We start from the raw sequence: 25,802 nt of genomic DNA on the forward strand, positions 1-25,802 counted from the left end.
TTGAAGCTGCATAAATTATTTGCATTGTACCCACTATTATCAATCACGGAGAAAATATGGAATGCGCATGGCTTAATAATTCCTTATTGATCCGAACTAATTCATATGGTTCCATTTTTAATAAAATTCTGACTAGAAGCATACAAGTATTGTAATGGGCCTCCCCGTGGGTATCCAATAACCACGTATATAAAGGTATAATCGGCGATTTGACAGCAAAAGCAATAAGAAATCTAATATAGAATATTATTTCCAGTGCGACAGGATATGATTGATTAGTTAGTTTTGGCCCGTTTTCCTATAATCTATAATATTGAAAAAATTCGCTAAACTTATCGCACAAACTTTTCATTCATCTATTTTTTTATTGGGATTCAATTCGAATCACGATGTCATTTTCTTGTTTCTGAATGGGTTTCATCAAATTTTTATTCAATTTTTTTAGGTTTATGCTCTACTTCGAGTAAAGATCCGTCCGATTTTGATTTGCGCATATAGGACAAATAACCCAATTACCACATCATTTTGCTATGATTTCATTTCCTTTTTTACTTTAATTTAATTCCTCTTTCATGTTTTCGGTCAAATATTCAACGTATTTCTCATATTATTCGATTGATTAATAGTTTGAAATTGTTCTTATTTCTATTTTGAATTTGTAAATAAAAAAGATTTATGATTATGATATAGGTGGTAATCATAAATGTATTATCAATTGAATTTTTTGTAAACAGAACATGGATGCTTTTTTTTTTGGGTACAACCAAGCTGATCATAAATCATTGAAAATACTAATATGCCCTACACCCATTTCTCGAGGAATAATATTAGCCACATTTGAGATTTCCTTGAAATTTATAAGGATGTAGGGACAGCTCAAAAACATAAAATGAAGACAGCTCCTAGGGGTGGAGAACGGCAGCCATAAATTGTGAAGGAGTTAACATGCACGATCACAATCACATGGTACGACTCTTCAAAAGCCCAAGTCATAGGATGTTTGGCTGACGGGTGGGCAGGTTGATCGGGTTGGTGTTATGAGGTTCACAATGTTTCTTTGGATGTAGGTGTGGTATGAAAGTTAGCTACGGCTTTTGAATTTCATCCTTCATATACATATTCATTCGTAATTATGCAAGGTCAACTATATTTAAACTCGGATAAGTTTTCTTTTCTAAAATTGTTTCTGATTAATTATTATTCATTCAATTTCAGAAAAATATTTCTATGATTAAATTTAACTAATTTTTTAATTAATAAATAACTCAGATCGAAACTAAAATTTCCTAATCCAAATTCGATCTAGATTTATAGGATCAGGCGTGGAGCCGGACTTATGGGGGTATGTATTGAATGCATTACATTATACTTTGGGATTTGATACTTAGTATTTTAATGCTGTTTTTGTATTCTGAAAATGTTGAATATATCAAATTATCTATTATTTGGTATTGTATTTGTCTAACGTGATTTTTATATTTTGAAAATATTTAATGTGGTATTTAAATTATTATAATCTTTAAACTTAAAGTTAAATCAATTGATAAAGATTTGACATGTTTTTTTTTTAAATTAACAGTTTCACATAAATGATATGGTATTGTGAAAAATATATAAAAAATAAATAAAACTAAAGTAGAAGACAAACAATCAAACTTAAACAATATAAGTTTGACTTTAGAAAAGAGAATATCAACTTGCATTTGATTTTTCTCAAAGGAGATTTAAACAGCAAAGTTGTAATAGGTTGTGCTAACAAGTTTTAACTCCAAAATTTTCAATTATTTCTCCTTAAATTTTTCAAAAAAGTTTCTTATTTTGTACAAGCAAATTGTTGTTTAGAAATTACGTCTATCGCTTTACTTACTGAATTTGAATAATGGCTTGATTTCGGTTTTCATGAAATTTAAATTAAAAAGGTGAAGAATCAAGATCACTTTTCTGCAATTAGGATTTCATCGGAAGGAATTTGATTTCAAAATCAAAACTTTTTACAGAAGATGACTTTATTAAACAGTGAGTACAATGTTTTTGCTTATTTAAGCTTAATATTTACATTTTTTTATTATCTATATTAAATGTGATTTAGGTTTAGTTGTTTTTTTTTATTTTAATTTAGTTTAATCTTTTTATTTAATATAGTTTTTCATGTAATGATATATTATTCATGTGAAATTGAAAATATGGGAAAATATATTAAATTTTAATTTATGGTTTAACATTCACTAACATTTTAACTCTAGGTATCATAATAGACATTTTTAAAGTATATGTATCATATTGGATAGTACAAATATTAAGTAATATACAAATTGATAGTTCAGGTATTATATTATACATTTTCAAAGAATAAATACAATATTGGACATTTTATCGAATGTGCATTGTGCCTTGTACTTTTAAGTGGGATGATTAGGTGCTAAATATTCGTTTCTTTCTAAAACCCAAATAATTCAGAGACAACTCATACTTTCAGATTTGATTCTTGTGAAAGTATACTAACTTATTTACTGTTATTTCTTTCTCTAAGTTTATACTGATTTAAAGATTTTATGTTGATGAATTTGGCAGTAGCTACGGTGGAGGGGAAGGGAGGTGGTTTGTTGTGGGGAGCCAAAAGGAAAGAAAAAGAAAAAGTTCTCATTTAGTTTAACAAAATAGAAATCGTTGACTTTTTTTTTTTATAGAAAATTTTAAGGAAGCATGATGTGAAGAAGGTGTGGCTAGACTTATCCCAACATAAACAACCACGCCATTCTAGCACTAAATGAAGGTTTAGTTATTAGTTTTTGACGATTGTATTTAACATTATCCTATCTTGGAAAAATTAAAATTGACAAAATAGGTTCGAGCTTGAAAGTTTATCAGTGTTGATCCGAATCCATAATTCTATGAGTTTAAAAAAGTTCGAACTTGTAATAGATCTAAACTCAAAAAGCTCGTACTCGAAAAAATTCGAATATGAAAAAATCCGATATTGAGAAAATCCGAGTGCAGCAAAACTTGAATTTGAAAAAGTCTGAATCTGAGTTCGATCTAGCTTGAGCTTGAGATAAATTCGACTCAGCCCGAAAAAACTCGAATTTATAACTTAACAATCATAATAAACATCAATAATAAACTCTCTCCATACTATATAATTAATACTAAAACTATTAGTACATATATAATTATAATTTAATCATAAATTATAATAAAGATATAATATTACATAAAATTATAATGTTTAATCATTAATATATAAAAACTATTAATATTATTATATATTATATATAATGGTATAGCATTATATATAATATAATAGAAGGACTAATTGTCAAATATACTAAAAATATATTATGTATTATTGTGGTCTTAGCCGCACTATTTCGGACCACAATTTAATAGAGGAGTTTCACATCTACAACATCAATAGTCACATCTGTTTCAAGCAAATCAACATTATCCACATTCTCAATTCTTTCATATAGCTATTCTTATCACAGGTGTATCAATCGTCCTTAAAAGAAACATTTTCGCATTTGATGTCAGAACTAGAGGTGTCTCTTGAAATTATAAAATGTGACTTTTTTTTAATTAATTAACTATTACAAAATTATAACTTTTTATTTAAATTTTATTTTTTAACTCTATTAAATTATAATAATCAATTTTTTGTAACATTTGTTTATCAATTGATCAAATAGATGATTTGTTTAATCTTTATTAAGACATTGTTGATGTTAAGTATGATTTTACCAATTTTAATTTTGAAAAACTTTCCTCAGTTACTGCAAAAGAATCTGGAATAGATAGCATTATTCTATAAGCAATATACACATTTGAAAATGAATAAATCTTTTATATAATTATGTCAATATCTATTAAAAAACTAGTATTGATTATATACACTTTTTTTTATATAAGACCTTCTCTCAATATCTATTAAAAGGCTAACATAAACAACCATACTGATTATATAGAAAAAAAAAATAAGTTCAAACAAGCGAATAATCCAAATTAGGTCAAATGCAAATTAGTAATATAGCTTTTAAAGTTAGAATAATATAAATTGGTTAGAAGTTTGATTGCCAAGATCACCACTAGAGAAATTTAAAAGATTCTTCAATTTTGATCCTGGACAAATATAGGAGAGAATCTCAGTTCTAAGGCTAAGAAGCACTAAAAATGTTTACAAAGCTAAGAATTTTAATGGGAATGGAAGAATTAAAATATCGAGTGCAAGAGAAAAACATATTATTTAATTGGTTTAATTACGATGAATAACTTTTAATTAAGAGTTCATAAAAAATCAGTTCACCATCCAATAAGCTTCCTTCTTTTAATATTGCTTCTTGACTTCTAATACTTTATTACTGTTAGGCATAGATTTGTTTAAGGTTTTCTTTTTCTTTTTTTGGTGACAAGATTTGTTTAAGTTTTAATAATTATAATTAAGTTTTAATGGGTAAATATGGAAAATTGTAAACTAATAAAGGGGTAACTTGATAAGCCTATTTAGTGCCAAGTGATAAATGCTTCTTTCTTTCTTTTTCTTTTTCTTTTTTTGCTTTTGATGATATGAAACATATAAATAAATATATATAAGTTTGGTTTAGCTTTCAATAAAAAGGCTAGTTATGATTTGTGTATAATATATATACTAACTTTTTAACCGTGTGATGCATAAGCTGACATAGTATGTAAATCAGTTATAATCTTAAAAACTATGAAAACTTGTCAAAATTTGAGTCTAATCTATCAAAATTTGTATCTAATAATAAGTTATTTAATAAGTAAATTTAAATAATATAATATATGCGGATGGTAATATTGGTTATAATTATAAAACAATCAATGCGCCTTTAATTAATAATAGTGTAAATTAAAACTTTTATATAGATATACGAGTTTATTGTATTTAAATTAAATGATAAATTTAATTAATTTATATTATATATATTTTTTACACATAACTATTTGTTGACTTTAAATGCATTGTATTGGAATTACCACTATTTATTTGAAAAATAAAAGTACCTCTAAAAAATCTTAGTATTAGTATCGTATTATAATCACCACGATTCATATTTATAAATAGTGAAGAAGTGAGTCATAAGAGTATTCTTTAGTTAACGTGGGATTAAAATTAACTTTTTAATAAAAATAGTGAAGAATTTGTTACTTATTTATAAGGTAAATGTGAGACATGAAAGTATTCTCTAGTTAATATGGCGTTAAAATTAATTTTTTAATGAAAATAGTGAAGAAATTTGCACTTATTTATATGGTAAGTGTGAGCATGGGAGTGTTCTCTAGCCAATGTGGGATAAGAATTAACTTTTTAAGGGATTAAATTTAATTTTTAGTAAAAATATTGAAGAAGTGAACTATGAAAGTATTTTCTAGTCAATGTGGGATTAAAATTAACATTTTAATAAAAATTGTGAAGAAGTGAGTTATAAGAGCATTGTTTAGTCATTGTGGAATTAAAATTAACTTTTTAATGAAAATAGTGAAAAAATTGACACTTATTTATAAGGTAAGTGTAAGCATAATAGTGTTCTCTAGCCAATGTGGAATTAAAATTAATTTTTAATAAAAAGTGAAGAAATTAGATATGAGAGTATTCTCTAGCCAATATAATTAACTTTTTAATTAAAATAGTGAAAATTTGTCATTTATTTATAAGGTGAATTATAGCACACCTAACCTTTACCCGTCCCCGGAATAGGGTTACAGAGTCTTACGGAACAAGCGGAACAATAAAACATTCATTTCATACCTCATTGCATACATTATCTAATTACATTCAATCACATACATAACGTTCCTTGATCGAGCCCTCGAGGCCCTAGAAATACCTTAGAAACAATTCGGGACCAAATTGGAAACAATCAGAAAGTACAAGAAAAAGTGGACTGCAAGGGTCACACAGCTGAGACACACGCCTATGTCTCAGGCCGTGTAACAATTGAAAAAGGGACACACGGCCGTATCCCAGCCCGTGCCCTCACCCGTGTAACTCTCTAAGTTGGGTCACAAGGCCAAGCCACACGCTCGTGTGCCAGGCCTTGTGTTAGGTCGTGTAACATCCTGACTTGCATGCATTAAAACTTAAAGGGGACACATGGTCGTGTCGTCTGGCCGTGTGTCACACACGGCTAAGTCACATGCCCATGTCTCAGACTGTATGAACATGAATTTTCCTAAAAATAAGCCATTTCCATCACCAATTCAAGCAACCGTCTAAAGGCCTTTAAAACACCTAATCAAAGCATCAAAACATGACCAAAACCAACATAAAATGACCAATTCAAAAGTTCAAAACCATTCAACCAATATGCCATACAAGGCACATCAATTGCAAACATGCAAACTTACCAAAACATGCATATGTTGATCACATTTCTATTATCAAACATAACTCAACTTTTACCAAATCATACCTCAAATATGATCATTAAAACTTCAACATAACTTACCATTTGAGCCATACCTTTCATGCATCATAAGTACCAAAATGACACAAACTAACTAACATCAAATGGTACCAAAACAACTTATACATGCCAAAATAACTTATTATGCATACATGACATCAGAACACAGACACATTTGGTTATTATGTGCACATTCATTAAACACCACTTTATAACATCCTAATTACATTCCAACCTCAAATTCAACTACGTAAGTTTATACATGCCACTACCTTAGGAGATACAAACACTACCAAAGCCAATGGATAGTGTGAGGTGAAGGCTTGATCCGTCTAAAGTGTCAGCAACAATGATCTACAAAACAATCCACAAGAATGAATAAGCTTATAAAGCGTAGTAAGAATGTAGCATATTATTTAATATAACAATAAATTGAATACGATTCACATGTTATTTGATTCAGAATTACCGAAGTTTAAACAGAAGCATGTATGTGCAATTCAGGGGTACTAAAGTACAAATAGGGGCACGTATGTGCAATTTAAGGGTACCGAAGTACAAATAGGGGCATGTATGTGTATTTTAGAGGTATCGAAGTACAAATACAAGTACGTATGTGCAGTTCAGGGGTATCGAAGTACAAACAGGGGCACGTATGTGCAATTCTTCATTATTCTTCTAAAAACATAACAATTAAAGCATCATAATACAAGTACACAAATAGAAATGCATTTTGTATTAAAACACTACGAACTTACCTTGACGATTTGAGCGTAACAACAAAGTCGATTAATCCGAGACTTTAGCTTTCCCCTGATCTAAGTCCATACGTGGTCTATCTTGATCTAAATATACAAATACAATCCATTTAATACTTATATTATTCAATTCAGTCCATATTTCATATTCTTACAAAATTACAATTTTACCCCTAACATTTTTTAACTTTTTACAATTTAGTCCTTAAGTTTAAAATTTGAAATCTAAGCATTTTAATCCCCATATCCTACTAGTCGAATTCACTAGGGACCTATACCAATTCATAAAAACCATCATTTCATGAATTTAACTTGAAATTTTTGTAATTTTATAAATAAGTCCCTAAATGTCATTTTCTCCAAAAATCACTTTACAAAACTTATTTATTTATCAACAATGACTCATAATCTACCATTAAATATCAAGAATCACACAAGAGCATTCATGTAACAACCCTAAATATTTAACATTTTTTCAAATTGATCCCTAGGCTAGCTAGATTAAGCTACAACGATCCCGAAAATATAAAAATCATTAAAAACGGAATTGAAACACATACCATGAAAGAAAAATTAGTTGACTGAATACCCTAGCAAGCTTCCATGATTTTTATCTTTTAATTTCGGTGGAAGATGGATTGATAAAGATGAATGAATTTTTGGTTTTATTAAATTTAACCTTTATTTACCTAATTACCAAAATAACCTTTAAAAACTTTAATAACTTCAACAAAACCAATCCATTAATATCCACTAACCACTCAAATGGTCTAATTACCATCTAAGTCCTCTCAGTTTATAATTTCATATCTATTAGACCCCTTTAACTAATAGAACTCTACTTTTGCACTTTTTACAATTTAGTCCTTTTTACATAATTAAACATGCAAACGTCAAAATTTCTTAACAAAATTTTTATACAACCTTACTAACTTTCCATAGACATTAAAATAAAAAATAATAATTTACTCATCGTATTTGTGGTCCCAAAACCACTTCTAATTTCACTAAAAACGGGCTATTACATGAATGTCAGATATAAGAGTGTTCTCTGGTTAATATGAGATTAAAATTAACTTTTTAAAGGATCAAAATTATTTTTTAAAGCATTAAAATTAATTTTTAATGAAAATAGTGAAAAAAAATGATCTATGGGAGTATTGTTTAGTCAATTTGGGATTAAAATTAACTTTTTAATGAAAATAGAGAAGAAGTGAGTTATGAGAGTATTCTTTAGTCAATGTAGGATTAAAATTAACTTTTTAACGAAAATGGTGAAGAAATTATCATTTATTTATAAGGTAAATATGAAATATGAGAGTGTTTCCTAGTACATGTGGGATTAAGAATAACTTTTTAATGAAAATAATGAAAAACAATTGACACTTATTTATGGGATAAGTGTGACATGGGAATGTTCTCTAGCAAATGTGAGATTAAAATTAAATTTTGTTGGGGATTAAAATTAGTTTTTATTGAAACTAGTAAAGAAGTGAGGTATAAGAGTATTCTCTAGTCAATGTGGAGTTAAAATTAACTTTTTAATGAAAATAGAGAAGAAGTGAGCTATGTGAGTATTCTCTAGCCAATCTGGGATTAAAATTTACTCTCTTTTTTTTATGAAAATAGGGAAGAATTGTCACTTATTTATAAGTTAAATGTTAGCATGAGAGTGTTCTCTAGTAAATGTGGGATTAAAATTAAATTTTTAAGGGAGTAAAATTATTTTTTTAATGAAAATAGTGAAGTGCACTATGAAAGCACTTTCTAATCAATGTAGATTAAAATTAACTTTTTAATAAAAATAATGAAGAAGTGTGCTATGAGAGTATTCTCTAGTCAATGTGGGATTAAAAGTAACCTTTTAATGGAAACAATGAAAAAATCCATATATATATTTGATGTTAGAGCACATAAATTTAAATACATATATATTTGAAAACTTTTTCAAAGAAAAATAAGAGGAAAAAATATAGGCATAATTGCAAAAAAAAAAACCCTCAATGTTTGTGGGCTTTTGGGTTTGAGCTCTTAAGTTTTTTTATTGACACCCTCAACGTTACGATTTTTTTCAAAAATCAATCTAATTTTAACGGTCAAATCATATTGATCGTTAATCAAACTGCAGGTCAACATAGTAACCTATATGGCATGTCACATAAGCGCACGACGTCATAGATGATGTCATCTATTTAACATTTTTTTTCATTTTCTCTATTGCCAAACACCATTTCTTTCTTCTTCCTAGTCCATCCAAACTCCCCGAAAAAAACAATATACACATTCGAAAAAGAAACGCGTTTTTTTTTATATTCAAAAAAGAAAACGAATTAATAGGCACAAGAAACATTATAAAACAATTCATTCATTGCCTAGGAAATGATAAATTGAGCAAAAATAATAAAAACCCAGATCAAGATTTGCAACCCAGAAAATAATGTGAAGGAAAAAGAAAAAGACATTAAAAAAAATAAAAACCTTTCTTGGCCAGTAGTGTCCCAAATCTGAGCTTTAATGACCTTATCATCAACACGAATGCTACGGGTTGCAAACTCAACCCCAATGGTGGACGTAGATTCAAGGCTAAACTTGTTCTTTGTAAATCAAGAAAAAAGGTTGGTTTTTCCGACACCAGAGTCACCAATCAGGACAACCTTAAACAAGTAATCATAGTCACAATCTGCTTTGTAAGCTCCCATTCCTCTGTTATGTGAATTTTCTTTTTGAAAACCCAGTAATAGAAACTAAATAGATCTTGATGACATAAATGAATTAGAGAGAAAAGTATGAAGCTTACATGTGAATGTTAAATGGGGCTTAGCTTTGCTTGAATCCCAAATTAAAGAAGTAACCAGATGTGTTTTGAAGAAGAAAAATGGTGTTTGGCAAGAGAGAAAATGAGCGAAAAATATGGCACTCGATAGTGGGGAAAAAAACCAATGATTTTAAGTTGAAAGTGTGGTGTGGGTTTACAAAAAATACACAAAAGCATGATTATAGTCATGGTAATGAAAATTTTTGTAGAGGAAATGGGCCAACTATATGTTTTGAAGAAGAAAAATGGTGTTCGACAAGAGAGAAAATGAGAGAAGAAAATGACAGTCGACAATGGGGTGAAAAAACAATGATTTTAAGCTAAAAGTGTGGTGTGGGTTTACAAAAATTACACAAAAGCATGATTATAATCATGGTAAAGGAAATTATTGTAGATGAAATGAGCCAACCATGTGTTTTGAAGAAGAAAAATGGTGTTTGACAAGAGAGAATATGAGAAAATTTTTTTGTTAAATAGATGACATCATCTATGATGCCGTGCACTTATATGGCATGCCACATGGACTTCTATGTTAACCTGCAGTTTGATTAATGATCAACTCACGTTTACCATTAAAATTGGGTTAATTTCTAAAAAAATCGTAACGCTGAGGGTGTCAATAAAAAAAAAGATCAAAGGCACAAACCTAAAAGCCGTCAAATGTTGGGTTTTTTTTTTTTGAAATTATGCCAAAAAATATTTTAGCATGATAAACTTAAATTATTATTTAGGCTCAATTATTGTTTCAAAATTTTTTAATTTTTTTATATATTCTTTAAATTTTTACCTTTTCTATAATTTTATAAATTTTGAAATTTTTATAAATATTTTGATTTTTAAAAATTATTTTGATTTTTTTTTTGTAATTGTTGTTGAGAGGGATCAATTTGGTCATTTTCAAAATTGACAATGACCAAAGAGGTATTTACATCAATTTGTTATTTGATTTATTCAAATTATAAAATTCAACTCGGCTCGAACTCGAAACTCGAATTACTTATTTGGATTGACTCAAGAAAATTGAATAACTAGATTCGATTATCTTAAAATTTATTTTTTTTGGTTTTTTTCAATCGAATCAAGTTTTGCTAACTCATATATTTGATCCTATCAAGTTTTGCTCACTCAAAATTCAAGTTTTGCTCAATATTTAATCGAATTATTATAAATCCCAGACCTAGGGCATTAATGCAAGAAAAAATATAGATATTTGTAATAATTGCATTTAATTTTGCACTTCTTAGTAGAAATAGTTCTATTAAGGAAAAAAATACTAAATTGTTAGAATTAGGATTAAATTGATAGAATTTATAAATGTGAAGGGTTAAATTTATTGAATTATTTACAATTAGAATCAAATTGATAGAATATGTAAGTATTGAAGATTAAATGTGTAATTATACCAGTTAAAAAAGGGACATGTCATTATTTTCGTTATCAATTCAATGGTGGGTGACCAAAATAGGAACAAATACAAACATTAGTGCCTAAATTAAAAAAATTTAAAGTTGGGTGACCAAAACAGGAACACGAACACAGTTGGGTGACCATTTGTATAATTTACCTTATTTTCTATGTAAGAAAAAGCTTGGACAAAGGACTTGAGGTGAGGTAAGTTAGTCACCAACATCACGACTTGGAATAGCTAAAGTCCCGAAATGGCCTAATGATGGTGACTTAAGAAAGTGCAACGTGAGGCCAACATCACAACATGAAGATGTTGAGGTTGTGATGTTAGGGTGAATGAAGGCCAAAGAAGAGCAAATGAGGGACCAATGTTGCTTGAGCTTTTAATGATGGGCAAAGTTGTACTTTAACACATTCGACTCTTGTACTATAAATAGGCTTTTTTGTTGGCTCTGGTGTCCTAAGTGTCATATTTTTGTATATGTACACTTGTATTTTTTGAACAAATTGGTTTAATAATAATATTCATTCATTACATTAATACCCTTTGTATATTGTCCTCAATGGTTTTTGTACATAAAGCAAAATGGAAGCAAATTTTGGCTCAATAGTTATCTAACATTTAACAAATACTAAACAATATTACTTGGTCGACTCATAATACGAAAAGACAACTTGTATTAGTAGATGAACCTAAATATGTCGTTAGTCTATCAAGTCTAATTGGGGAGATGCTTTGCCTTGTATATCGGAACAGTTGACTCCCAAAATATAGAGACATAGATGTGACTGGTTGGACTGACAATACATTGGACAGGACCCAAGTTGAATAGATACTAAATCTGTTTATGGATTTTTTCACTTGTGACGTTCATAATGTGACATACCTTAATCTTGAGTGGATGATGAACTATGTATGTGTGACTCGTATACTTTAATATAAGTAAAAGCCTGAGTTCAAATAGATAAGGAACCGAAAGTTGGTGCGTTGGGTATACGACTTCTGTAGTATGTAGCATCATTCAAAATAGCAGAATTCATAGTCCAAGAAATAGGTAAATGATATCCTCTCATTAGCATTACATGATAGATAAAAAGTAAACGTGGCCACGGGTCGTTTGTCTTTGTGGTAAATGACTTGATTACTTTTTGATAGAAATTGACTTTTCATGAAGGAAGATGTAACAACTACCATGAGATAAAATATAATCATATTGGGAGAACAAATTTATCCAAAATAGATTGATGATATCCTATGAGGGTAACACACTTATGACAAGGTCATTAAACGAGCATGGATTGAGTAGCTTTCATAAAGGTATGTAACTAGGGAGAGTTCAGTCACAATACTATAGTGGAATGACTTCGTGATACGACCCCGCCCCGGACATGTCCTTGGTTCATCTCACCTAATTTTAATTCAGCTTACATGAGCTTAATTTAGCTTGTTTGAGCTCGGTTTAATTTCTTTTCAGCTCATTAATTTTATTTGTTGGAGTAAATTATTTGAGTTAGTTAAATTAGTTAATTCAGCTCAATAATTTTTAGTGTTTAATTTGTTTAAATCTGGAAAAAATTAATTATTTATGTTAAATGTGTCCATGCATGTTTTAATATGTTTTAGTTATTACATAGCATAAATGTGTCTATCTCATTACATCTAATTAATTTGTCTTATTGTTGATTTAATATGTCTGGATTCAGCCGAATTTATGAGCAGGTTTATTGTCTAAGTTGCAGCCGAATTTAATTTCTCTTAACTTGATTAATTGGCTGAATTTAATTGCTACAGGTACATGCATGAAACAACATTGATGGAGCCGATGATTCCTCTTTTCTATATGACTATTTGTGGAGCTCAAAGAATAATGAGCTTAATTAAAACTCCAGCTGCTGTGTTGAGCTTCTCCAAGTGGCAATTCAAAGAATTTAATGGACAAGGCTGTTCAAATGGAGTCCATTCAGCTGGTGGCTGATCAATTTCGTCCTTTCACACTTAGAGGCTATTGGAGTTCATCCATTCACATTATTTGGGCTGTTCGTGCTCCAAAACTCTCATTAAAATGCTGCTGCACGTTCAGCTCCTCAAGGCAGGATTAAGGAGCTCATTTAAGCACTTGGCTGAACATAGACATGGCCAATCAGCTCCCAATGTCTTTCAATTAATTTTGGCACCTCCTAGGCATCTAGAAGCTGTCCTTAGACATCCTCAAGAAAGCCAATCAGTTCTCATGCATCCCAATTAATTCCAGCTGCATTTAGACACTCTAGAAGCTGTCCAAAGACGTTTTCATTGCTGGAGAAGTTTCTTGGAATTTTCTTGAATTTTTCTGGAAATTTCAGCTCATTAAAAGCTGAAATTAGATGACTATTCGGCTAGCCCTTGTTTTGGCTATAAATAGTTGTTTATTTTCATTGTAAAAGAACTTTTGAACTTTTGAACCTTTGATTAATGTTTATACATTTTGTGAGTTTTTCAACTCTCTTATTTCGTTTTAGACTCAAGTAGACTTATCTAGCTTGCTAGTGGCGTCTTCCTTGTTTCTTCGAACTTATCACTCAATCCCGAGTGTGGCGTTCAACCATTTGATACATTTGGTTCCTAACTCTCTATAATTAGCGGGTCAAGGTCCACCTTAAGTGACTTATAAGTTTTGGGTCAATACTCTCTATAGTATTAGTTCTCTCTTGTCCTTAAGTTCTACTATCCGTTCTATCCCACCTTCTGATTTGTTTGTTTCAACACCTAGCCGAGCCTATTCTTGAACCAATTTTTGAAACCTTACTCCATATTTAGCCAACTTTCAAACTACATTTCAGAATCGAGCGATACTTCTCTATTTTACGATCGGGCACATCAACGACTCGACTCACATCACCGAGCCGGATCGCATCACTTCGTGACTAAATAAATTTATAATTAATAGACGAAAAGCTGGAACTTTATTATAAATTATTTGAACTCTAATTATATGTCCAATTGGTTCTTCCACTAGCTCGTTGAAACTAGAAATGAATTGCATGTAAAATCAAATAAACAAAATTGGATGGAAATGATAAAGTTAAAGAAATGAGTCACATTTGCAAATGGATTTATTTTCTCACTAAGTATAGAAATGACTTGACAATTAATTTAAGTTTTTCAAATTATTATTTAATTAAATAATTTAAGTTCAAAAACAGAATTAAATTTATTAGTCAGTGTGAATCTGTTTAATATGAAAATTAAATATATTACCTCATCAATTCTTTTATGGTAAAGTTGTCATGACTTTAACAAAATTATAATTGAGTTGAGAGAATTATTTAATTTAAAAAATGAATTTATCTAATTAAACTAATTAATTAATAATATTTATTTTTGGAATTAAAAAAACATGTATTGGATTTGATAAAATTATAAAGTGTTGGATTAAAAGTCCACGAAGCACATATAATTGGACTTATTATAGGGGAGACCCAAATTCTCCTCATATTACAAATGAGGGGTGAAAACCCTAGTGTATTTAATTAGGGTGTACTACCCCCTCTTCTATTAAATAAATATTATTTGTGTTTTACCAATTCGACCAAGATTCTCTTATCTCTCATTATAAATAGATGACACTGATAGAGCTATTCATATAAGTTTTCAAAATTTTCACCTAACTTTGAGTTATTGTTGTTCTGCTATAAAGTAGAGAAAAATTATTTTTTAAGTATAAATTTTATTTTCTATGAATAACAATTTTGCCAATTTCTTTTGAGAGAGAGTTACTTTCCTACTAAACGTAATAAATCATTTCCGGTTTTGTGCTTGATTCGTGATTATTCGAGCCCACATTTGAAGCGGTTCGTGGTACGATAATAGTGAAAAAGGTCGTTTGATTGAAAGCTAGGAACGTCTAGGATTCGTCTCGCACAAAACACAAGTACTTTTTAGGAAAAATTTATTGCTATAAATATCACAAACCAGCTCGGTTTCACAATTTAAATTTTTGTTGTGATTGAGAACCATTTTTAAACTAGATTTTTCAATAATTGGCATCAGAGCCAAGTTATGCTATGTTTATACTGTAAACCGATGCCAAATTTTCCTTTTCATGTTTGGTTAATTTTTTATAAGATGTGACATTCTTATAAATATATGCATGTTTTGGGTTATGTATGTGAATGAATGTATTTTATTATATATTTGATAAAGCAAATTTTCCAAATGTATGGTTCCTAAAATTAATATTGGATGTAAATTTAAGATTTAATAAAATTTGGGATATGTAATTAGATTGTGGACTATCATCTCCACGCATGTTTTATTTTATTTATTTTAGAAAAATTTATGTGAGCTGGAAACGAACTTAAGTTTTTTATGTAACCGAATTTTTCAGCAAATCCTGGAGAGCCGAGACACATCCAGAACTGATCGAGACAATGAAATCCTGACCTAGCCAATCGAAAAAATATCAATAAAGGGACAACCGACAATGGCTCAACGGTGGTGATCAATGGCGGCCTGAGAGTGGCCGATAGTGGCAACAATGATAGTGATGATGACATCGACTATGGTGATAGAGGAGATCCGTGGTGGGGACAAGAATTGACAGTACATCCCTTCGGTGTTTTTCAAGTCATTTGGATTTTTGGGAAAACCATAAAACCATGATATTTTCCTTTCAAAGACCATATGATTACTCTTATGGGATACTTTACGGGAGTTGTGGATGATGAGGTCAATGTGGACCAAAACACACAAATAGAGATGATGTTCAAAAGTTTGTCCACGGGCTTTGCATACTTTAGGGTTGTATAAAACTTTGGGAACAAGAATTTGACGCTTATACAATTTATGAAGGAATTACATTCCTATTAATTGATGTTGAATGGAGGTCATGTTGGAAAATCGGGTTTGGAAAACACGACGGAAAATAAGTATAGGAAAAACCAGATTTTTAATTTTTTTTCCAAAAACAAGAACTTGATTGTGATATCTAAATTAATAAACACTTAATCAAAATTGTACCTTTTCGATTCGTCTAGGATAAACGCTTTGACCGAGTAGCCTTCTCTACTATCCTCAAGCTCACGTCTGTTGAGTTTAGGCTTGCTTCAAATTAGAAAATTTTCCACAAAATTACCAGTGGGGTAATTTCACAATTTATTTAAACTTTGGGGTCATATTATAAATAAAAAATATCTTTAGAAATCTTCTAAAATAATTTCTTTAGAGGATTTTCTCTCTACTACTTTATCTTAAATTCAAGTGTGTGACAAATAAAGACCCATGACTCTCTTTATAAAGGGAGAGTTTAGAGAGTTCAACTATGATTAAACTTAATCACTTTAATATTAAATTAATATAATACTTATCAAGATAAATACTATATTAAATTTAATGTTAAATATAATAATTAATATAATATTTATTTATAATATAAATATTAAATTAAGTTTAATATTAAATTTATTAAAATAATATTATTTTTGTAATAGCTAATTTGAAATCAAATTATCCAGTGAAGTCTCAATAGGAATGTGATTCCTTCACTGATCAACCGCCAAAAGAACCACTACCATCAACCATCCATCGACCACCGGAGTGCTACCGTCGCAGTCGCTGGCACCGCAGTGTCCGGTGGTGCAGGCGTTACATGCTCACGGCACCCCAAGCTGGTTGTAACACCCTTTACCCGTATTCGACATCGGAATAGGGTACGAGGCATTACCAGAACACATACACTTGTAAACGTATTGAACTGAGTTATAAAATTTCAACCAAATTAAAATTTTCAAATTATTAACATACTTTTATAATTCTTCACTATATATCCTCAAAATATTATATTCATAATAAATAGAGTCTACTAGACCTGATACATACTCATGCAATTCAATGCTTCATTTGCTTTTCCTTCATTTCACAATTTTTTATGCTTACAATTCAAATCATATTACTAGCAATTCCCTTTTAATTCACTTACAATTCAATATCATTAAGATCAATACTAATTATTTACCATTTAACTAAATGTTTATCGATTATACCATTCATTAACACATCTATGAAATTCTCAATTTTGCAATGAAAATATCACTTTAGCTTAAATAACAACATCAATTCAACTCATTATCCCCTTTTTCGTCATTTTACACTTCAAGTATGAACTTACTATTTGATTACCTTTCTATACTCGTTTCCTATGCATATCACACAAGACATAAACATATCATTCAACCATAGTCACAAGCCAGTACATTTAAACATAATTCTTTTTGGAACTAACCACATGATAAACCATTTCACTAGAGATTACATAATTTAAATCTTATCACCCCTTTCTTGATCACACGCATATTTCCATTTAGGTACTTACCATTTCAATGCATAACTTATAAGTTTAACGTAGCATAATCCAGCCACAACTTGGCCAAAGCCTAAACATATACACCAAATATGTTAGCCAAATAAACATATAGCAGAAGCATTATAAGCATGGATGAGCACAACATTTGTTCATGTATCAAACTTACCAACATGAGTTAATTCATAAACCATTCATGACATTACTTCATGCCAAATCATATACCCAATATACCATACACATATACTATGAAACTTTATTTTCCCACATGAGCTTAAACCGTGACCAATAATGCACAAATATAAGCGTCATTTCTATTTCATCGTTTATCAATTATAATCGAACATATGACTAATTATTAACAAATAATTCATATATTTTCCAATTTTCCTCCTCCTCCTCTCCATTTCACATCCTTAATGTGTATAACACACTTAAACCACATTATCCATACTTTTCACTATTTTCCTGTATGTAAATTCAAGCTATCTTTCTAAGTAAGAGTCAGTAATTTATTTATATCTCAAGCTATAAAGCTCCAAATTAAGATCCATTAATTTTCCCTAAGACTAGACTCATATATATTTTTACCATAAAATTTTAAGGATTTTTTGCTTAGCCAATAAGTATATTTTATTCTTTAAAGTTTCCCCTATTTCACTACTCGACAGTTTTGACCCCTCTTCACTAAAAATTAATTATCTTATTGTACAAAATTCGGATAATGTTCTTGTCTATTTCGTTTGAAAATACACTCATTCAGAATTCTAAAAATATAAATTTTAGCCCATAATTATTTTTTTACAATTTTTAATTATTTTCCAAATTCAGAATAGGAGATTTTAAAATCATTCTGGCCCTGTCTTACTAAAATTCAAATATCTCATAATATAATACTCTTTTGCTTGCTATGTCTCTTTTATGTGAAAATAGACTCATTAGAATTTAATTTCATATATTATTCAGCCTCTAATTCAATTTACACCATTTTTAGTGATTTTTCAAAGTCACACAACTACTGTTGTTCAAAACTATTTTATTTCTAAATTTACTCTTTAATAGTTTCATTACTTCATATCATCTTACTCAAGAGTTGATTAAATATTGAACCCAATATTCATCACGTAATCTTATTCATTTCACATGTGCTTTCACTAGTACAATTTCCCCGATGAACACTTCGGAATATTAACCGTTACTCAGTGGAATCAGCACTTAGCAACCAACTTATATTTAGTGATACGGGAAATCAGCACATAGCAACCCCTTTCACAATCAAGGATACGGTGGAATCATCACTTAGCAACCACCTTTAGGATCAATAATTCAGGAAATCTGCACTTTGCAACCCCTTACATTCAATGAATCTCGGTCTAATCCTAGTGTTCAATCGGGAACCACATTTTTGTAATCTACATCAAATATTTATTCTATATTCAATCGTATCTCAACAATATATTAAATAAAATTAAAACAATGCATTATTCACATGCAAACTTATTTAACACTCACAATATTCATTTAGTCCAAAAATCATACTTTGGAAAAATTACATTTTTGCCCATAAAATTTCACAAAATTACTATTTTGCCCCTAGGCTTGTAAAATATTTTTTATTCAATTTCCTTGAATTTTAGGCCTAGCCAAACCATTTTCATAACTATAGCAGTCCATAATTTTCACTTATTCAAACACTTACACACATTTTACAATCTTTTTACAAACTAGTCCTTTATGCATTTTCACTGAAAATCACTTAGTAAAAGTTGTTTCTCTAACCATAAACATGCATAATCTACCATTAACCATCAAAATACACAAATTTATAACATGGGTCAAAACCTAAACCTTCATCATATCTCAAATAAATGGTAGAAATAAATAAATCATGTTACAAGGATTTTAAAAACGTGAAAATCATTAAAAACAAGGCTAGAACGGACTTACAATCGAGTTGGAAGCTTGAAAAACCCTAGCCATGGTTTCTCCATGCAAATTTCGGCCCCCAGCTTGAAGATGGAAAAAATTGGCTTTTAATTTTGTTTTTAATTCATTTTAATTACTAAATGACTAAAATCCCTTTAATGAAAAACTTTGGAAACATGCCTAACCATGTCCATTTTTGTCCATCAACTTAACCAATGGTCTAATTACCATATAAGGATCTTCAATTTAAAATTTCATAACAATTGGACACTTCTAACATGTAGAACTCAATTTTTGCACTTTTTACAATTTAATCCTTTTTACTAAATTGAGTGCTTAAACGTTGAAATTTCGAACGAAATTTTCACGAAATTATTCCGTGAAATTGTAGACCATAAAAATATAATAAGAATAAATTTTTCCTCGTTAGATTTGTGGTCCCAAAACCACTGTTCCGACTAGGTCCAAAATCAGGTTGTTACACTGGTTCAGCCCGGGCCAGTGATGGCCCAACCAGTCCGATCCAGCCACTGGTTGGACCATCAAATTGATTTGACATACCAAGCCTTGTTCGACCAATTTTTTGTCTCGATCTTGGTTTTGGGCCCAATTTTCGATCTTATGTCTAATTTTCAAGTTCAATTACGCATTAAGCCAATTGTCTAACTTGAAAATTAATTTCCAAAATATCATATTTATTTTAATTAATTTTATTAATTTAATTTTACTTTATTAAAATTAATTTTCTCAAAAATCACTTAGATTTTCCAAATTAATTTTTCAAGAAAATTCTTTAATCAAATTCTCTAGTTGATCAATTCTCATGACCACCTAATTTAATTCTACATCGAATAAATCGACTCAATTAAATTATTTGCAAAGTCATAGAATTTCCTTTTGATTCAAATGTAGTCCGATTGAGCTTTTTGTTGAGCTTGCGGAAGGACCAATCAGACATATACAATTAGGCTCGAGCAATTGCAATTATGTTTAGAATCATCGTTCCGATAATTCACAATTTACTTAATCATGGAGTCAATTCACAAGAAGTACCATGATTAAAAACTCCTTATTGTATTCTCTTTATGAAAACAATTCATCCAACTTCTTTTTTTAATGACCTTGTCATGTGTGTGTTACCCTCATATGATATCCTTGATTCTTTTGAGTTAATCCATTCACTCAATACAATCCTATTATATTTCATTATGACCATTATGTCTTTTTAATGATTAATATGATCGATGTCAATAAACGATTGTGATAAATTACTTGTTCGAGAACAAGCAACCCGTGGCCACGTTCCATATTTATCAATCCACACAATGCCAATGAGAGGATATCGAAAAATCATTACTCGAGCTATGAATTCTATTGTTGCTAGTAAAGGCATGCCATACACAAGTTATATCAAAACACATGAGTTTCACAAGTGAATTAATTCACAAACGGATTTAGAATTAATTCATCTTAGGTCCAGTCCAATGTATCATTCTTCCAATTAATACATCTATGTCTCTACCTATGGAGTCAATTGCTCCGATAGCCAAGACTAGTCATCTCCGTAACTGGAATTGTAGACAACATAATAATCCTTCTAAGTATTTGAATCAAATGCTCACTTTAATTCTATTACGGGAATACTGACTCATTTAGATTATCTACTGAAGTAAGTTATTTTTCTCGCAATGTAAACGTTCTTACAGTGTCACTTATCATCAGTTTGAACTTAGACAATCAATGAACTAATATTTTTTTTGTCACAATTTCTCTATGCATGCAAAACATGAAAGATAGAAACATAAAAGACATAATAGTGAAATGTGAAATTAACTTTATTTATTCATCCATCGTTCAATTACATATAAAACAATTACATGTTTACTACAATATGGACACATTTCCCAATATGTTAACTGGTTTGAAAAGCAAGCAAACTTAGCAGTTGCTTCTTCCTCTAAATGGAAGGTAAATAATGCTAAAAGAAATAAGGGTAATTCTTTTCGGCCACCTAAAGTGGAAAGGAAAATTACCAAGAAGCCTAAAGACTTATATAAGTCTAAGTGTTTCTTCTGTAACAAGAAAGGACATTTCAAGGCCAACAACAAAAAGTGAAAGAATTACCTACCCGTTAAAGGAAAATGTATTGAACTTTTTATGATAGAAATTTGCTTAATGGAAGATTTGATAAACCATTAGGTTTTTGATTTTGGATCAATTAACCATGTATGTGTTTCTCTACATGGGTTCAAGGAAATGAAAGATCTTACAGATAAGAGTCTATTGTTGAAAACTAGAAATGGGACAAGTGTGATAGCTGAAGTAGTGAAAGATGTACATCTTTCTTTTGATAATTTTAGGAAGATTATTTGGAAAGATATTTTCTATGTACCAAATTTCAAAATAAACTTAATTTCAATTACATGTTTATTTAAAGATGGCTAGACCGTGACTTTTAATAATAATGTTGCAATATTTAGAAATGACTTTTAATAATAATGTTGCAATATTTAGAAATCATACTCTTATCAATAATGGATGGATGTCTAATAATATCTATTTTATCGAACCAAAGATTACACACTTCTTGAAACTAAATTAACGAATAAAACACTTAAGACTTCTCACTCTAATGAGGCGTACCTTCGGCATTTGAGACTTGGTCACATTAACCAAGAATGAATCACTAGACTTATGAAATATGACACATTAAGTTCACTTAAGGAAGTTGATCTTCCACAGTATGAATCTTTGCTTGGAAGGTAAGATGACTAAGTGATATTTTAATGTAAAAGGAATGAGGGTTGTGAAACCCTTAGAACTTGTACACACTAATGTGTGTGTCCCCATGAATGTAAGTCCGCAAGGCGGTTATGATTATTACGTAACCTTTATAGATGATTATTCCAAATATGAGTATGTGTACCTAATGCACCATAAAAGTGAAACCTTTGATAAAGTCAAAGAGTTCCGTATTGAAATGGAGAAACAACTAGGTTTACCCATAAAGACACTTTGGTCTGACGAGGTGGGGAATACTTATCGAATGAGTTCTTAGGTTATCTCGTAGGAAATGAGATACTATCCCAATTAATTGCGTCAGGAACTTGACCTACCATAAAATGTAGTTGTCAATTCGGGTAAATTCTGCACTTAAGGACCTTGTTTTCTAGGCTATTAAGGATTTTAATTTACGTTTTCAGTAATTAGGCCTCAAGGATAAAAGTTAATAAAAATAAGTGTTTTTAACAATGGCCCAATTGACGTGGAAGCAAAGATCGAGGGTTGCACAAGCTTCTTGGGACATCAAAGCACCAAACGAATGACACACGTTGACTTGCTGCCCAAGTTCATCGGGGTTATTTTTGTCCGCACAATCAAACTTAGTCGAAGACCAAGGATGTACCAAAGACCTAATTTGTGATGCCAACACCTCTATAACTAAGTCATCCTAATCGCATTCAAAAACCCTCGTAGTTTAAAAGTAGTTGTAGTTTATTTTCTTTTCTGCTTTTCATAACGTTCTTATTTTTCTTCTTGAATCAGTTTTGATTCAAGAACTTGTTTTTTTAATTAAAGTATTCAGTTTATATTTTTCTTTGCATTCATTTCATTTCATTATTCCAATCGAGGGAATTGCTACTCCATTCCCCATTTGATATTCAAATCTCTTCTCTTCTCTAAATCGATCATGTTTTTCACATGGTCTTTTCAATCAAAGTTGAGATTATGAAAACCATGAGTGGCCAAATCCCTAAGGGGAGATTAACAAGTAGATCGAGATGTGATTAACAAAGGATTTGGGTTTTCTCGAGAGGGATTAGCTGGTATAAATTATGTGTTTTTAAACTGTTAGGCTTGACAACCCTAATAAATTATCATAGGTTAGACGAGGCCGGAAGATAAGTTGAACCGAGTAATTGTAATTTATCCTAGTTGAAAAAATGAGGTTGGGAGATAAGCAAGTATCAACCAATCGATTAGTTAATTAGAGGCTAGGAGATAATAATTAATCCATCAATTACTAATCCATCTTAGAACCCTAATTTGAAGTTAGTTACAAACCCTGAAACGATTTAATCTTCCTAATTGGTTTATCGATTTAATTCACTTGTTTATTTCTCATTATTTATTTGTTTTTGTTATCTATTTATTTTTATTCCTCTTAATCTATTTTATGGTTAATCGTAATATAGGAAATAATTACTACTACTTAGACTTGTTATTGTAAAAGTACTTTCATTATTTATTCCATCCTCCATTGGGTATGATCCTTGGAATATTGTCAGTATTTCATTGTACAACTATATTAAAATTTAACCTCGCCGTTCTTAATTCCTATATTTTTGGGTGTTATATTTAAACTATAAATTACGTTTATAGACTGTCAAAACTCCACAACAGAATAACATGGCAGAGAGAAGGATCTGAAATTTGTTAGACATGGTTCGATCGATGTTAAGTTATTCGCAGCTTCTAGTCACATTTTGGAGATATGATTTACAAATGACTTGCTACATTCTAAATGATGTACTGGCTGAGGCCGCACCTAAAATTCCATACAAATTGTGGCATGGTAGGAAGCCAAATCTAAAGCATTTTAGGATTATTCATGGACAAAGACGTGAGAAAGTTGGATTATTCATGGACATAATTGTGCAGGTTTATAGGATATCCTAAAGGAATAAAGGGTGGTTTATTTTATAACCCGAAAGGGAAAACAATTATAGTGTCAACTCATGTTACCTTCCTTAATGAAAGCTACATGAATGACTTTAAATACACAAAGTGTGGTTTGTTTTATAACTCAAAGAAATTTCTAGAAATACACAAAACTCTATAGTAACAGTTCTAAAACCAAATCATAATAGTAAACCTACAAAAGATCAACAGTAGAGGGAGCTTCGTCATAATGGAAGGGTTTCTTTTAGGCTGAAGTTCTTGAAATCTAGAATAAGTGTTTTAAACATTGAAGCTATTGAACAGGAAGATGATGTTCCATTGACATTTGATGAAGTGATGCAAAGTGTTGATTCTAAGCTCTGGGAAATAACTATAAAAGCTGAGATGGATTTTATGCAATCTAAGATAATGAGAGAACTTGTAAACTTACTGAAAGGGATAAAAGCCATAAGATGTAAGTGGATATACAAGAAGAAAAGAAATACAGATGGAAAAGTGAAAAATTGTAAAGCCAAACTTGTAGCGAAGGGTTATACTCAGAAGGAAGGTATCGGTTACAAAGAAACCTTCTATCCAGTTGCCATGCTCAGGTCAACTAGCATATTGTTATCCATTATGGTGTCACTCTATTATAAGATCTGACAAATGGATGTTAAGACAATGTTCTTGAATGACTATCTTGATGAGAGCATCTGTTTGATTCAACCCATCAAATATATAGCTAAAGGAAACCAACATAAAGTTTTCTAACTGCTTAGGTCTATATATAGACTTAAACAACTATCTTGCTCATGGAATCAAAGATATGGTCAATCAATAAAAACTTTTGTATTTGAGCATAACATAGATGAACCTTGTGTTTGTCGCGAAATTATCGAATGGTGTGCAAATATACACAATCGTAAACAAATAATAAAATAGTGAGTAAAGAGTATCGTCTCCACTGGGACTGTATATGTGAGGAAAATATTGTAAAGTTTTCAATTGGCAAGTTGGTGATTGAAAATAATAAGAATGAGTTGAGTTAACTAAGTAACCTAAAATAAAATTTCTAAGTATGCAAAATGAATGAAAATTTTAACATAGAGTAATAAGCAGCAAATCACAAGTATTAATTATTATGACATTAAGGAGCTAGATTAATTGATTTCCTTAACTTAAAATTATTAAAAGCAATGTTAATGATGTTACGGTAGAACCATGACAATTTGGCTATTTACTAACCCAAAATGTATAAGTTATGAAGTCATACTTATTTAACCTTTAAGTCTCTTTAGCATACTTCTATGTTCAATCAACTTCATAATTACATAAGCAGACATCATATAGGTGTTATGGAAGGTAACAATATTGTCACATATCATTACTAATTCAATCATTAAGTGATCAAACATGCACTATTCAAATATTTTGTCTACTAAATACCATCTTGTTTGGATTAAATAATTAGTTC

This window comes from Gossypium hirsutum, chromosome D08, assembly GCF_007990345.1.
Source record: "Gossypium hirsutum isolate 1008001.06 chromosome D08, Gossypium_hirsutum_v2.1, whole genome shotgun sequence".
NCBI classification, from domain to species: Eukaryota; Viridiplantae; Streptophyta; class Magnoliopsida; order Malvales; family Malvaceae; genus Gossypium; species Gossypium hirsutum.